The following is a 14,231-nucleotide window of genomic DNA, read 5'->3' as shown; positions in this document are numbered from 1 at the left end:
TTTCATTTTGAATCAAAACCAACCACACTTACAAATGCCCAGCATGGAACATATAACCTTCAAGAGATCAAAGTACTGCAGATGCTGGAAATCTGAAATATAAGCAGAAAATGCTGGAAATACTCAGCAGGCTTGGCAGCATCTGTGGAGAGAGAAACAGAATCAAAGCTTCAGGTCCACAGTCTGCATTAGTTCTGATGAACGATCACTGACCTTTGTTTCTCTCTACACAGTTGCCACCAGGTATGCTGAGCATTTCCAACACTTCCTGTTTTGATTGGAGTAGAAATAACCCTTTCTACAGTCCCCCAAAAAGCAATCAGTCTTCTTGTGAGCCTCTCATTCTCTTTCAGCAAGAAATCCAGCAAAATTTGGTTTGACACAGCATTAAACATGACTTTCAAAACAAAGTTAAGGTATAAAGAAAAATCAATGTCAAAGCAATACATTGATAATTTTTTAAAATAAGTAATTAATAAAAATGACCATCAAAAAGTGCCAAGCAGCACAGCTGACTAATAAAACCTTTTTTGCTTAAGAAGCAGAGCTAGAGAGAGACAGCTTAGGTACCAGTCCTGGTCACCAGGGAATGGGGAGGGGACAGGGGCTGAGCTAAGAAATTGGGTTTAACTAACACCAACATTGCATTCTCCCCTGGTGACGCACACTCCGAGATGGCCTCTGTGGAATTCATATGAAAATTGGGGTCAGAAATGGGCTGCCTTTCAGCCTTGGTTTTCCTCTCCCCACCCGGTATATGGATAGGTTTTGTGGATGGAGGACGAGAAGGGTGTACGACCCCACACCGAGCAGCTTGTGTGTGTGACCGGTTCACTCACAGTCTTAGGGCTTTCACACTCTAACTCACACACACTCTCTCTCGCTCACATTCGCACCCACTTGCACTCACCATCGAGGGAGGACTTATCAAGGTCGGGAGGGGACATAGAACCCTTAAAAGAATACATTCTGAACCAGAGCTATTCACGATATATATAAATGACTTGGACGAGGAAACCAAATACAATATTTCCAACTTTGCTGATGACACAAAACTGGGCGGAGTTGTGAGGAGGATGCAAGGAGGCTTCAGGGTGATTTAGACAAGTTATGTGTGTGGGCAAACACATGGCAGATGCAGTATAATGTGGATAAATGTGATGTTATATGCTTTGGTGTGAAAAACAAAAAGGCAGTACTATTTAAATGGTATATTGGGAAATATGGATGTATAAAGGGATCTGGGTGTCCTTGTACACCAGTCAATGAAAGTAAACAGGCAGGTGTAGCAAGTAATTAGGAAGGCAAATAATATGTTGGCCTTCATTGCAAGAGAATTTGAGTTCAGATGTAGGGATGTCTTACTGCAGTTATACAAGGCCTTGGTGAGTCCACACCTGGCGTATTGCATGCAGTTTTGGTCTCCCTACCTAAGAAAGGATATACTTGCCATAGAGGGAGTGCAGCAAAGGTTCACTAGGCTGATACCGGGGATGGCAGGACTGTCGTATGAGGAGAGATTGGTTCGACTGGGCCTGTATTCACTAGAGTTTAGAAGAATGAGAGGGGATCTAATTTAAACGTATAAAATTCTAACAGGGCAAGATAGACTAGATGCAGGGAGGATGTTTCCCCTGATTGAGGAGTCTAGAACCAAGTGCCACAGTCTCAGGATATGGGGCAGGCCATTTAGGACTGAGATGAGGAAACATTTCTCCACTCAGAGAGTGGTCGATCTGTGGAATTCTCTACCACAGAAGGCTGTGGAGGCCGGGTCACTGAGTATATTCAAGAAATAAATTGATAATTTTTTGGATATTAGGGGCATCAAGGGATATGGATAGAAATGGAAATATTGTGTTGAGATAGAGGACCAGCCATGATCATATTGAATGGCGGAGCAGGCTCGAAGGACCAAATGACCTACTCCTGCTCCTAGTTTCTGTTTCTTTTCTATGAATGCAACTGGTTTAGCCAACCATCGCCGGATCTGGCTGGACCACTTAAAACACTACTAGGTCCTACTCTTGTCTGCTAAGACTGCTCACTATTCTAGGATCATCTTGGAATGCAAGGATAACTCCTGGCTTCTTGAATGCAAACCATCTTCTTAAACATCTTTCCCCTGTTGCCTCCACCCTCACCTCCACCAATAATTGTGAGGAGACTTCTTTGCCACTAAGATTAAGACAATCCAATTCACTGCCTCTGCTGTGCCTCCCCCACACCCCACCCCCCTCCCTGCCTTCCACTAGCCCAACTGGTCAAACCTCCTGTAATGCTCCCCCTGCCCTAGCCCTGAATACACATCTTTCTCTAGTTTCTGTCCTAACTCCCCTCATGACTTCTCTCAGCTCATCTTGCACATGAGACCTACCTTCTATTTCCTCAATCCTATTCTTACTAAACTGCAGATCACCCAACTTCCCCTCCAGCTCCTCATGTTAGCCATTATTGTAAACATATCTCTCTCTTCAGGTGTTGTCCTCTCTCCTTTAAATCTACCATCATCATCCTTCTCAAAAAAAATCCTTGACCCCACTGTCCTTGCAAACTACTGTCCCATCTCCAATCTCCCTTTCCCCTCCAAAGTCCTTGAATGTGTTGCCGCCTTCCAAATCTTTCTTGAACTCTATGTTTGAATCCCTCCACTCAGTTTTCCGCCCCATCATAGTATCAAAACAGCTCCTATCAAAGTCACAAATGACATCCAATGTGACTGTGACAAAGTAAAATTTTCCCTCTTCATTCTTGTCCACTTGTCTACAGCCTTTGATATGGTTGACCTCCTCCAATGCCTTTCCATTGTTTTCCAGCTGATTCCATTCTTATCTATGTAGTCATAGCCAGAGAATCACTTGCAATGGCTTCCCACCACCACACATTACCACTGGTAAGGATCTATCCTTGGCCCCCTCAGTGACATCATCCGAAAGCAAAGCATTGGTTTAAAAATGTATTGCACACATCCAGCTGGACCTCACTACCTTACGAAATTATCCGACTGTTTTCCTAAAATCCAATACTAGTTGAGCAGAAATTTATTCCAATTAAATATTGGGAAGACTAAAGCCATTGTTTTCAGCCCCTATTCCAAGATCCATTCCCTGGCTATGACTCCATCCCTCTCCCTGGCAACAGTCTGGGACTAAGGCAGTCACTTCGCAACATTGCTAGAGTGACTGCCCTTGACATCAAGGCAGCATTTAACTAAGTGTGGCATCAAGGAGCCCTAGCAAAACTGGAATCAATGGAAATAAGGGGGAAAACTCTCCACTGGTTGGAGTCATACCTAGCACAAAGGAAGCTGGTTGTGACGGTTGGAGGTCAATCATCTTAGTTCCAGGACATCACTGCAGGAGTTCCTCAGGGTAGTGTTCTAGGCCCAACCTTCTTCAGCTGCTTTGTCAATGACCTTCCTTCCACCATAAAGTCAGAAGTGGGGATGTTCACTGATTATTGCACAATGTCAGCACCATTCATGACTGCTTGAAGCAGTCCATGTCCAAATGCAGCAAGACCTGGACAATATCCAGGCTTGGGCTGACAAGTGGCAATTAACTTGCACGCCACACAAGTGCCAGGCAATGACCATCTCCAACAAGAGAGAATCTAACTATTGCCCCTTGACATTCAATGGCATTACCATTGCTGGATCCCACATGATCAACATCCTGGGGGTTACCATCAACCAGAAACTGAACTGAACTAGCCATATAAACATTGTGGCTACAAGAGCAAGTCAGAGGCTAGGAATCCTGCGGTAAGTAACCTACCTCCTGACTCTGCAAAGCCTGTCCGCCATCTACAAGGGACAAGTCAGGAGTGTGATGGAAAACTCTCCACTTGCCTGGATGAGTGCAGGTCCAACAACACTCAAGCTTGACACCATCCAGGACAAAGCAGCCCGCTTGATTGGCATCCCATCCACAAACATTCACTCCCTCCACCACCGACGAACAATGGTAGCAGTATGTACCATCTACAAGAGGCACTGCAGAAACTCACCAAAACTCCTTATGCAACACCTTCCAAACCCGCAACCACTACCACCTGGAAAGACAAGGGCAGCAGACACATGGGAACTCCACCACCTGGAGTTCCCCTCCTAGCCACTTGCCACCCTGACTTGGAAATAAATCACCATTCCTTCACAGTCGTTGGGTCAAAATTCTGGAATTCCCTCCTTAACAGCACTGCAGGTGTACCTACATCACAGGGACTGCAATGGTTCAAGATGGCAGCTCACCACCGCCTTCTCAAGGGCAATTAGGGATGAGCAATAAATGCTGGCTACAAGAGGAGGCCAGAGCCTGGGAATTCTGCGAGCAACTCACGTCCTGACTCCCCAAAGCCTGTCAACCATCTACAAGGTGCAAGTCAGGAATGTGATGGATGACAGCAGCTCCAACAACACTAAAGAAGCTCAACATCATCTAGGACAAAACAGCTTGTTTAATTGGCACCCCATCCACCACCTTAAACATTCACTCCCTCGATCGCTGATGCACCATGGCAGCAGTGTGTACCATCCATAAGATGCACTGCAGAAACTCGCCTGAGATGCTTTCAACAGCACCTTCCAAACTTATGACCTCTATCATCTAGATGAATAGCAACAGTTGCATGCAAACACTACCACCTTCAAATTCCCCTCCAAGTCACCCACTATCCTGACCTGAAAATATATCGCTGTTCCTTCATCACATTTGGTCAAAATCCTGGAACTAACCAAATGGCACCTACACCACATGGAGCGTAGGAGTTCAGGCAGGTGGTTCACCACCACCTTCTCAAGAGAATTCAGTGATGGGCACTAAGTGGCCTTGACAGCAATGCCCACATCAATGAATGACTAAAAGAAATTACAGGAGATCCATTGGTGTAGGGTTAGCACACATTTACGGTCTCAATCGTACTTCAACTTCCATACTTTTTAAAAATAAAGACAGTCACGTAGAATGTACTGTCCCCCAGTTACTGAAAATATCTAACCCTGCCAATCATCTTTAAATATAAAAAAACAGTGTTCTGACCTGCAGCTTGCCACATCGGGGTTGGGGGAGGGGGACTTTATGCAGCCTGAAAGAATGGGAAACGTGGCATGCGGGGTGACTTAATTGGATGGAACCCAAAATTTTGTTTCCCGATGGTGTTTTGAGATGCAGAGATTAAGTCAGCGGCGTGATTGTGATGTGTCAGGCCTCACAAGTCCCATGGCAGGTTCCTATTTGTAATACATTTGCATGCCATGAATACTCTTTAAATTGAAAGATTTTTAAATTATATCCTACCTTCAGAATTAAATCCATGGTGCATGAGAATCTTGTTGCACTCAGTTCACATTTGTTTAAAGGTGGTGTGCACCAGTCGGCTTTCTGCAGTTGTGTCTAAGGTCAGCGCTTTTCCTTGATGAACTCTGTGGCACATGGGAAGGGAGCAGGAGAATGGCATAAAGCTTGCATAAAGGTTCGGGACAGGAAAGGACATGTTGGTGGTCAGGGAGGTGGGGGTTAAAATGTTTGGATTCAGGTGCATGGAGGTGCCGAGGTTGAAAGGGTTCAGTGTCCTAGCGTAGTGGTACTGTGGGTGGGGCAGGGGGGAAGTTATAGGCAGTGAAAGTGAGGTGAATGAGGGGCAAAGGGCGGGGTTGGTGCTGTCAATATTGGGTTGACTGTGGTTCGAACTGAAGCTGCTGGATGGCTGAGGTTACAACCATGGGTTAGTTAGATTCAGGAGGGAGGATGGGTTCAGTGTCATGGTCGGGTATTCAAAGGTCTTGTAGGACAGGGCATGGGAGCAGACGAAAATAATAAAGCTCATGTTGGAAGGGTTTAGAGTCAGAATGGGCATCTTGACAAGGTCTGATATAGACACGGGGAGAGTGATCACATGTCCAGGTCAATGGTGATAGGGTCCAGGGTAATGGGGCGAGGTTCAAGGGTTACAGAGAAAAGGCAAAAGGTTATGTTGGGTGGGTCAAGGATAGTGGGGGCAAGAGTAAAAGTAACAGGAGGAGGGTGGAAGATACAGGATTAAGTTTTGGGGGTAACATGCACCATTGTGACTCGCTGCAAATGCATGTTGGGATGCAAGGATTGCAAATTGAAGTGGGAGGAAGCCAGTATTGGGTGGGTGGAGCTTTGAACGTGGACAATGTGAAGATTTAAGGTTCTCATTGCTCATAGTTCTTCTGATGAGAACTATGGACAAACAGATTCTCTTCTCAATGTCTGCCCTCTTAACATAGTTCAGTTGCTGGAATATCCATGGGTCTCATTCACCCTGTTTCGGCAACCTCGGGAGCAGGAGAGGATACGATAAAGGAAAGTTCTCGCCAGTTAACAACAGAGGCTGCAATTCCAACAGCGGGCAGCACCAGAGGGAGTGGCTGGTCAGAATACAGCCATCCAGGGAAATCATCGTAGAAGGCAGGCACTGGCATGTTACACGTCCTCAGGACAAGAACTAACTACCTTCAGATGTTGGAGATACAATGCCAGAGACTACCAAGAATTTCCTGGGAAATGGTCACTGGGATATGTAGGATCATTTAGCAAAACCTGCAGCTATGTGGATTTGTTGGGAACCCCATGTCACTGGCCCTCAAGGTTGCTACAGCGCCCAATTTCTTCACCAGCAGTGGATTCCAGGACGAAATGGGTGACATATGTGGCATATCATAGGCTGCCATACACAGGCACATAAAGGAGGTGACTAGTGCCCTCTTCCATCCTGCCAATGATTTCATCCACTTCTCCACAATTGATGACAGCCAAGCAGCAGGGTCAATGGCCTTCAGGGCCATTGCTCATTTCCCTATGGTGCAAGGGGTCATCAACTGCATTAATTGCAATTAGAGTTCCCTTGGATCAGCCAGCTGCATTTGTGAATCGCAAAGGACTTCACCCCTTGAACATGCAACTGTCTGCAACCACATAGGTCATATAGGACTGCCCTCATTTTCCAGGGACCTATCACGACACATACATCTTGTGACACTCACAGCTCTTGGAGGTTTTCGAAGTCCCAGACCAGGTTGACGTCTGGATCTTGGGTGACAAGGGCTATCCACTGCAGACATGGTTGATGACACCAGAGAGGCATCCTTAGATCGCAGCTGAGCCTGCATCTTAAGCCGTCTCTCACTGATGAGAACAAAACTGGAAACTCACAAGAACATTCAATAAAGATTGCATGGAAACACAAAACATCTTCAACAATAAAGTCAATGTCCCTATCTCCTCTGGAACCATCAGAGTGTGCCAACCATGAAGTGTGCCATTAAATTTAGTTCTCATGCTATGGAAGTCCTCAAATATTATGATTATGTGCACATGAATATAGCAAAAACAGCATATTGTGAATGTATTTACAAGTGAAATATATTTGTAAAAGTCACCTGTGCCACCTTTGTGCTCATAATATTTTAAGCTTACATTTCCAGGAACTACGTCTATGTGCGACCCCAAGATCAACAGCTGAGATGGAGGCACAGTGCTGCCATGTTGCCTTGGATGACCATGTCAGGTGTCCAGGAGGTCCAAGGCCTTGAGGGTTCCTGCTTGCTGGGAGGTTTCTCTGCACTAGTGCAGGGGCATCTGCCTCAGCCCCACCTACTGGGGTCAGCAGTGGAAGGAATGAGGAGATGCCACTAAACCTGGGGTGTCCTGAGAGACAGGTCCTAGAGCAGTTGGCATGTGCTCCTCCTCCATCGCAGTGTACTCTGGCACCTTCCTGTCTCCCTGATCGGAAGGATTTATGAAGACAGCTTTGTTCCCCCTCTCGTCTAACCATTGCTATATGGAGCCCATGGCTTGGGTGATGAAATGTAGGTCCAAGTGCATTTGAGGCAAAAGCTAGATCTGATTTTCCATGGTGGTGGCCACCCTCTCCATGGAGGAAGCCATGCAATCACATGCCTGGGCCATGGCAGAATTCATGTCTAGCATGGACTCTCAATATTCCGTGCAAATCTGTGCATAATCCCTAACATCTCTGCCATATTTTTCCCTAACTTCTTGCTGCATGTCAAGCAGGCTTCTTGTGGCCACATCCAGAGGCCTGTCATTGATGTAAGGCTCAGTAGGGACCTAGTCCCCAGCAGTCCTCCAATTGCCTGGGGACCTACCTGTCACAGCCTCCCTCAGCTTCTGGGATGTGTCTGTGCTGTGTTCACCAGATTGTCTCCTGAATCTAAACACTAGCCTTAGACAGACAATGTGAGAGTAACTGCACTGGTGAAAGCTGATGAGGCAGGTGATGGAACATCCTCTGGGGCATTGGCTTTGTCATCTCCAGAGGTTGAGTCTTCTGGCTTAGTGATGTTGTGGGGCCTTGACCTTTCATGGACATGACCTGTAGTGGAGAACAAACAGAACCACATTAAGAAGCATAACTGTATGAGCACTGCACATTTTATCACATTCCTCCTGTATGCAATTTGCCACCACCAGGCTGGTTGCCTCTTCCTCCTTATGCCTGGCGGGTCCAGCCTCACCATCTGTGACAGATGTCCCTCCCTTTTCCCCAGAGATCTCAATCGCCTCCTCCTCAGCTGGAGTGAGGAGCTTTAGGTCTGCCACTCCACTCCCTCACTGTCTCCCTCACAATATGGGTCTGCTTTCCCGGCATGACAAAATGCTGTTAGTTACATGTCAGTTGACTCCTAACCCCTTGTCTGCATGCATCCCCATCACACATACTGACCTGTCAGTCGCACATTATATTCAAGCACATACAAAAACCAAACTTCCACATGTTTTGGCCTCAATTGCCATGAGACACATTCACTCTTCAGGCATAACTGCCCACTCACGCATAGACATTATTGATAACTCCATGAGAGACTCCATGTGTAGATGCAATGCTGGCACTTATCCTGGTGGATCGGAGTAGGTCGTTGACCCATTTCCTGCATTGAATCCTGGTTTGGTTTATTGCCCATGGGTTGCTCACTTCTGCAAATTCCATCCAGGCCACCTTGGTCAGGTGGGAGCGCCTTCTGATGCCATCTGTAGAAGAGAGTACCTCCCTCTGTTATGACGCAGCAGATGACATGTGCCAGGTGGATCAAATTCATGAGGGAAACTTGATCACATGGTCACAACAGTTTTGCAATTTGTATTTTATTTTGAGATATGTGCCCTGAGTTCAGAAGTAATAAGTCAACCATGGCTTCAGAGATTTTTAGAGGGCTAAATTAAACATTTATTAACAAAAGAAAAGATTTCAAGCACATACATAGGTCTACAAATTACTACTATAACAACTTCTAAAACCCCTAATTAATCTGGCTTCCAGTTAAGGCAACAGTAAACAAAAAAATAGATTTTAAATAGATTCCAGCCAGTTTACACAATACCCTGGACAGTAGAATTCAAAGTGGCTTTTTCCAGCTTCAGTTTCTGTAGACAGCAGCTTAATGCACAACTACTGGAGGCTTTACACACTTCTGGTAGATCTTACAATGCCTTCTTAACACATAGCCTCATCTCCTTTATACATGTATCTCCCTTTTAATGCAAATTCCATTGTTCCCATGGGCAGAATTTTCCCCCCCGTTGGGGGGGAGGGAAGTTTGGGAGCGGGCGCATGGAGGTGTGCCTCCAATTGGCGCCCCTGACTGGGGGCGGGCCGCCATTTTATGTGGGTGGGCCAATTAAGGCCAGCCCAGCATGACATCCGCAAGGAAGCGCTATGTGCTCCCTGTGCGGGCGGGAGGGAGATTCCCTGAGCTGAGAGTGCACTCCCGCGCATGCACGTGAAAGAGCGCACTTAACTCCCTGAGGCTAAGTGCTGCCTCAGGGAGATGGGCTCCTGTGTGAAAAAATTTTAAAAACAGAACAGATAAATTCCCTTGACATGTCCCCTCATGTGACACTGTCACATGAGTTGGGACATGTCCATCACTTTCATTGACACTTTTATTAAAAATTTTAAAACCTACATGAAACCTCATGTTGCCCATGGATGAAGTTTCATGTTTTTTCTAAAGCCCACCAGGGCTCCTGGCCTGCCTGCCAACCTTAGGTTTGGACGGACAGGTCCATTAATCACTTTAACTACTTTGTCAATGGCCTCAATTGGCCATTGACAGGTTGGCGGGCACACAGCTGATTCTGCTGAACCCCGCCAACCTGAAAATTGAAATGAGGCGGGGTGATGTTGGGAGCTCCGCCCAACGTCATCCCGCGTCATTTTACGCGTTGGCGAGCGGGCCCTGACCCCCACTTGTTGACTGGGAAATCCTGGCCCAAACGTCTTTGGAACTTTACTTTTCTCATAATATAAAGCATTGCATGGTGCTAATATTATCAGTAACCTTTGAGAAAAATAAACACATTGCTTGGCCTAGCTTCTCTGATGTAACATCCTACCATCTCTTTGAAATTCAAACTGCCCTGATTTATCTAAAAATGCAAATTCTCCTCACCTCAGTCTAAAACTTCAGCCATGTTTACATATTTAGCATTTCAAATCTAACTTCTTTTGATGAATCAAAGCCTTCAGACCAGCTGTCTCCAACTCAATTAAATCCCACACACACACGCAGAAACTATCCAAACTCCACTATTAACCTACTTTTACAATAAATCACAATAATATTATGAGAATTATTACATTTTCATGACACCCACCTTTCCCTGACAGCCTAAAGGAGAACCTGTAAGGAGGCATTGTTGAACCGTGGGGTGGCTCTTGGCAAGGCACAGACATAACAGCAATAGACTTCTTGGAGGGATTTGACAGCGAAGTGAGGGTTCAGACTGAAGAAACAGTAATAAGGGGGGTATGATGGGGGGGGGGAAGGTTTGTGGAGGGGAGGTGGCTGAGGGTTCAAAAAAAGCTGACAGGATTCTTGGGGTCTGAAGGAGCACTGAAACATTCTGGCAACGATGCAGAGTCTCCCTGTTTGACCAGAAGGCTCGGCGATAGCCTGACCGTGGTTACAGCATTGTTGCCTGACAGCGGGTTTCACCAATGAAAAGCTTCCCCTGCGGAATCATATGTGTCTCCCATGCATGCTGCTGGCATTTTAAAATTCAATTATAATAACATGGGAAACAGTAAAAAGCAAGAGAGCGAGAGTGACGCACACTTCCATTTCTGCCATCAGGAATGGCATGCCACAGTTAAAGTTCTGCCCATCAATTCAACTCTGATCTCATCCAATGTTTCCATAACATCAATTAAACTATGTAACTTTAATGGGGCACAGCTTGACCTTCACAGAAGACAAATAAATGATGGATTATATGGTGTATGTATCTGTCCTTATAAAATAACATCATCTGGCTTACATATGAACATATGAATTAGGAGCAAGAGTAGGCCATTCGGCCCCTCGTGCCTGCTCTGCTATTCAATAAGATCATGGCTGATCTGACTGTAACCTCAACTCTACATTCCCACCTACCCCTGATAACCTTTCAACCCCTTGCTTACCATGAATCTAGCTATCTAGCTCTGCCTTAAAAATATTCCAAGACTCTGCTTCCAGCACCTTTTGAGGAAGAGAGTTCCAAAGACTTGCTACCCTCTGAGAGAAAAAAAATTCTCCTTTGTCTTAAATGGGCGACTCCTTATTTTTAAACACTGACTAGATTCTCCCACAAGAGAAAGCATACTTCCCACATCCACCCTGTCAAGACGCCTTAAGGTCTTATATGTTTCAATCAAGTTGCCCCTTTCTCTTCTAAACTCTAGCACATACAAGCCTAGCCTGTCCAAACTTTCATCATAAGACAGCCCTCCCATTCCAGGTATTAGTCTAGTAAACCTTCTCTGAACTGCTTCTGAAATGCATTTACATCCTTCCTTAAATAAGGAGACCAATACCTTAGACAGTACTCCAGATGTGATGTCACTAATGCGCTGTATAACTGAAGCATAACCTCTCTACTCTTGCATTCAATTTCCCTCACAATAAACGATAATGTTTTATTAGCTTTCCTGATGACTTGCTGTACCTGCATACTAACCTTTCGCGATTCATGCACTAATGGCACCAAGATCGCTGTGCATCTCAGAGCTCTGCAATCTCTCACCATTTAGATAACATGCTTCTTTTTTATTCTTCCTGCCAAAATAGACAATTTCACATTTTCTCACATACTTTGCCCACTCACGTAACCTATCTATATCGCTTTGTAGCCTCCTTATGTCCTCTTCACAACTTACTTTCCTACCTATATTTTTATCATCAGCAAATTTAGCAACCATTTCTTCGGTTCCTTCATCCAAATCATTTATATAAATTGTAAAAAGTTGAGGCCCCAGCACTGATCCCTGTGGCACACCACTCGTTACATCTTGCCAATCAGAAAATGACCCATTTATGCCTACTCTCTATTTCCTGTTAGCTAGCCAATCTTCTATCCATGCCAATATGTTACCCTCTACATCATGAGCTTTTATTTTCCGCAATAACCTTTGATTTGGCACCTTATCAAATGCCTCTGGAAACCTAAGTGCAGTACATCCACCTGTTCCCCTTTATCCACAGCACATTTTACTTCTTCAAATAATTCCAATAAATTGGTTAAATATGATTTCCCTCTCATAAAACCATGTTGAAACTGCCTGATGACCTTGAATTTATCTAACTGCCCTGCTATATCGGCTTTAATAATGGCTTCTAACATCTTCCCTATGATAGACGTTAAGCTAACTGACCTGTAGTTTCTTGCTTTCTGTCTCCCTCCCTTTTTAAATAAAGGAGTTGCATTCGCTATTTTGCAATCTAACGGAACCTTCCCAAATCTGGCATTAACAATCTCAATAACCATTTCTTTTAAGGTCCTAGGATGAAGTCCATCAGGACTCGGAATTCAGCATGAAAAAGTATGAACCAAAGAGAACTACTTAAACACTATCAAGTGTAATGTAAACACATTTGTTAGTGCTCTCAGTTTCTGTGTCTGCTCCAAAACATAAATCATTTCAAGACTATTGCAGGATTCTCATTAGATGCAAAGTGGTTAGTACAGCTATCCTCTAATGGAACACCATGCTCCATTCCCCAAACAGCCTACAATTAACAGCCCAGGAGATCAACAAGTATGTCTTTTTATTGTTCCCTTCAAAGGACTTAGCTGTAAGGCAAATCCATATGCTTCTAACATCTCTTATCTATGTGAAACTAGGATCCCACTTTTATGAGGGATTGCCATTTGAAGTGGTGGTAATGATATGTGGCATGTTGTAATCTGTGAAGTTTAGAAAGAATTGTCTATTAGGCTTAGTATGTAGCCTCATTTAGGCTGTAACATAGTCATATGAAACTATTAGTAGCCTATATATTTTGTCCTTGTCATAGTTGCATGCCACTGCACTTCATGGTTGCCTCAGAGGTATTAGTAGTTAGTGCAGATGAGGTTAGCATCAATTTCCCAAGGCAAATATTTGTATTCTTCTATCCTCACCAAATAATCCCAGCGCCGTGGATTGCTGGCAGCCAAGTGGGCATTCACAGGCATGAACCTGTTTTGATGGTCACAAATTACTTGCACTCTGATGCAGTGGAAATCTTTAAGATTCATGAAGGCAATGGGATTGTGGTGGAGGGATCTGGAGGACCACATGGGTGCTATTAATTAATTATGTAATGGTCTTAGGGGTATCATACTATGTCATGAATGTGTACAAACCAATTAGAATAAAACGTGTTTCAGGCAGAGCTCCTTAAATCCACTGAAAGTTTGCAAGCAGTGCAGCACTGGCAGAGATCCAATGAGATGGACCTATGTCTGATTTTTTGACCCTTCCAAAACCCATTCTGCTCTCGCAGCATCAGAGACTACTGTAAAATTTCCTCTGATGAGTGATTATTTCCAAGTTTAAAATGACTAGAGTCATCATGGTAGGAAAATCCTATGCATTCCATACGTCCCTTCACCCATTTAAAAAATAAGACATTGACAATACTTAGTGCATCCCAAATTCAGCATTGCAACTCTCTGACTTCATTGTTTTATAAATTAGCAATGTAAGCAATAATAACAACAACTTGCATTTGTTTATGCCTTTAAATAGTAAAATATCCCAAGCCATTGCACAGGAGCGATCAGACAAAATTTGAAACCAAGTTGCATAAGGAGGTATTAGGGTAAGTGACAAAAAGCTTAGTCAGAGAGGTAGGTTTTAAAGAGTATCCTAAAGGAGGAAAGAGAAACGGAAAGGTTTAGGGTGATCAGACCAGGGCCTAGGCAACTAAAAGTATGGCCACC

Source organism: Cetorhinus maximus, chromosome 5 (assembly GCF_964194155.1).
Source record: "Cetorhinus maximus chromosome 5, sCetMax3.hap1.1, whole genome shotgun sequence".
NCBI classification, from domain to species: domain Eukaryota; kingdom Metazoa; phylum Chordata; class Chondrichthyes; order Lamniformes; family Cetorhinidae; genus Cetorhinus; species Cetorhinus maximus.
This window is presented reverse-complemented; position numbering follows the sequence as displayed.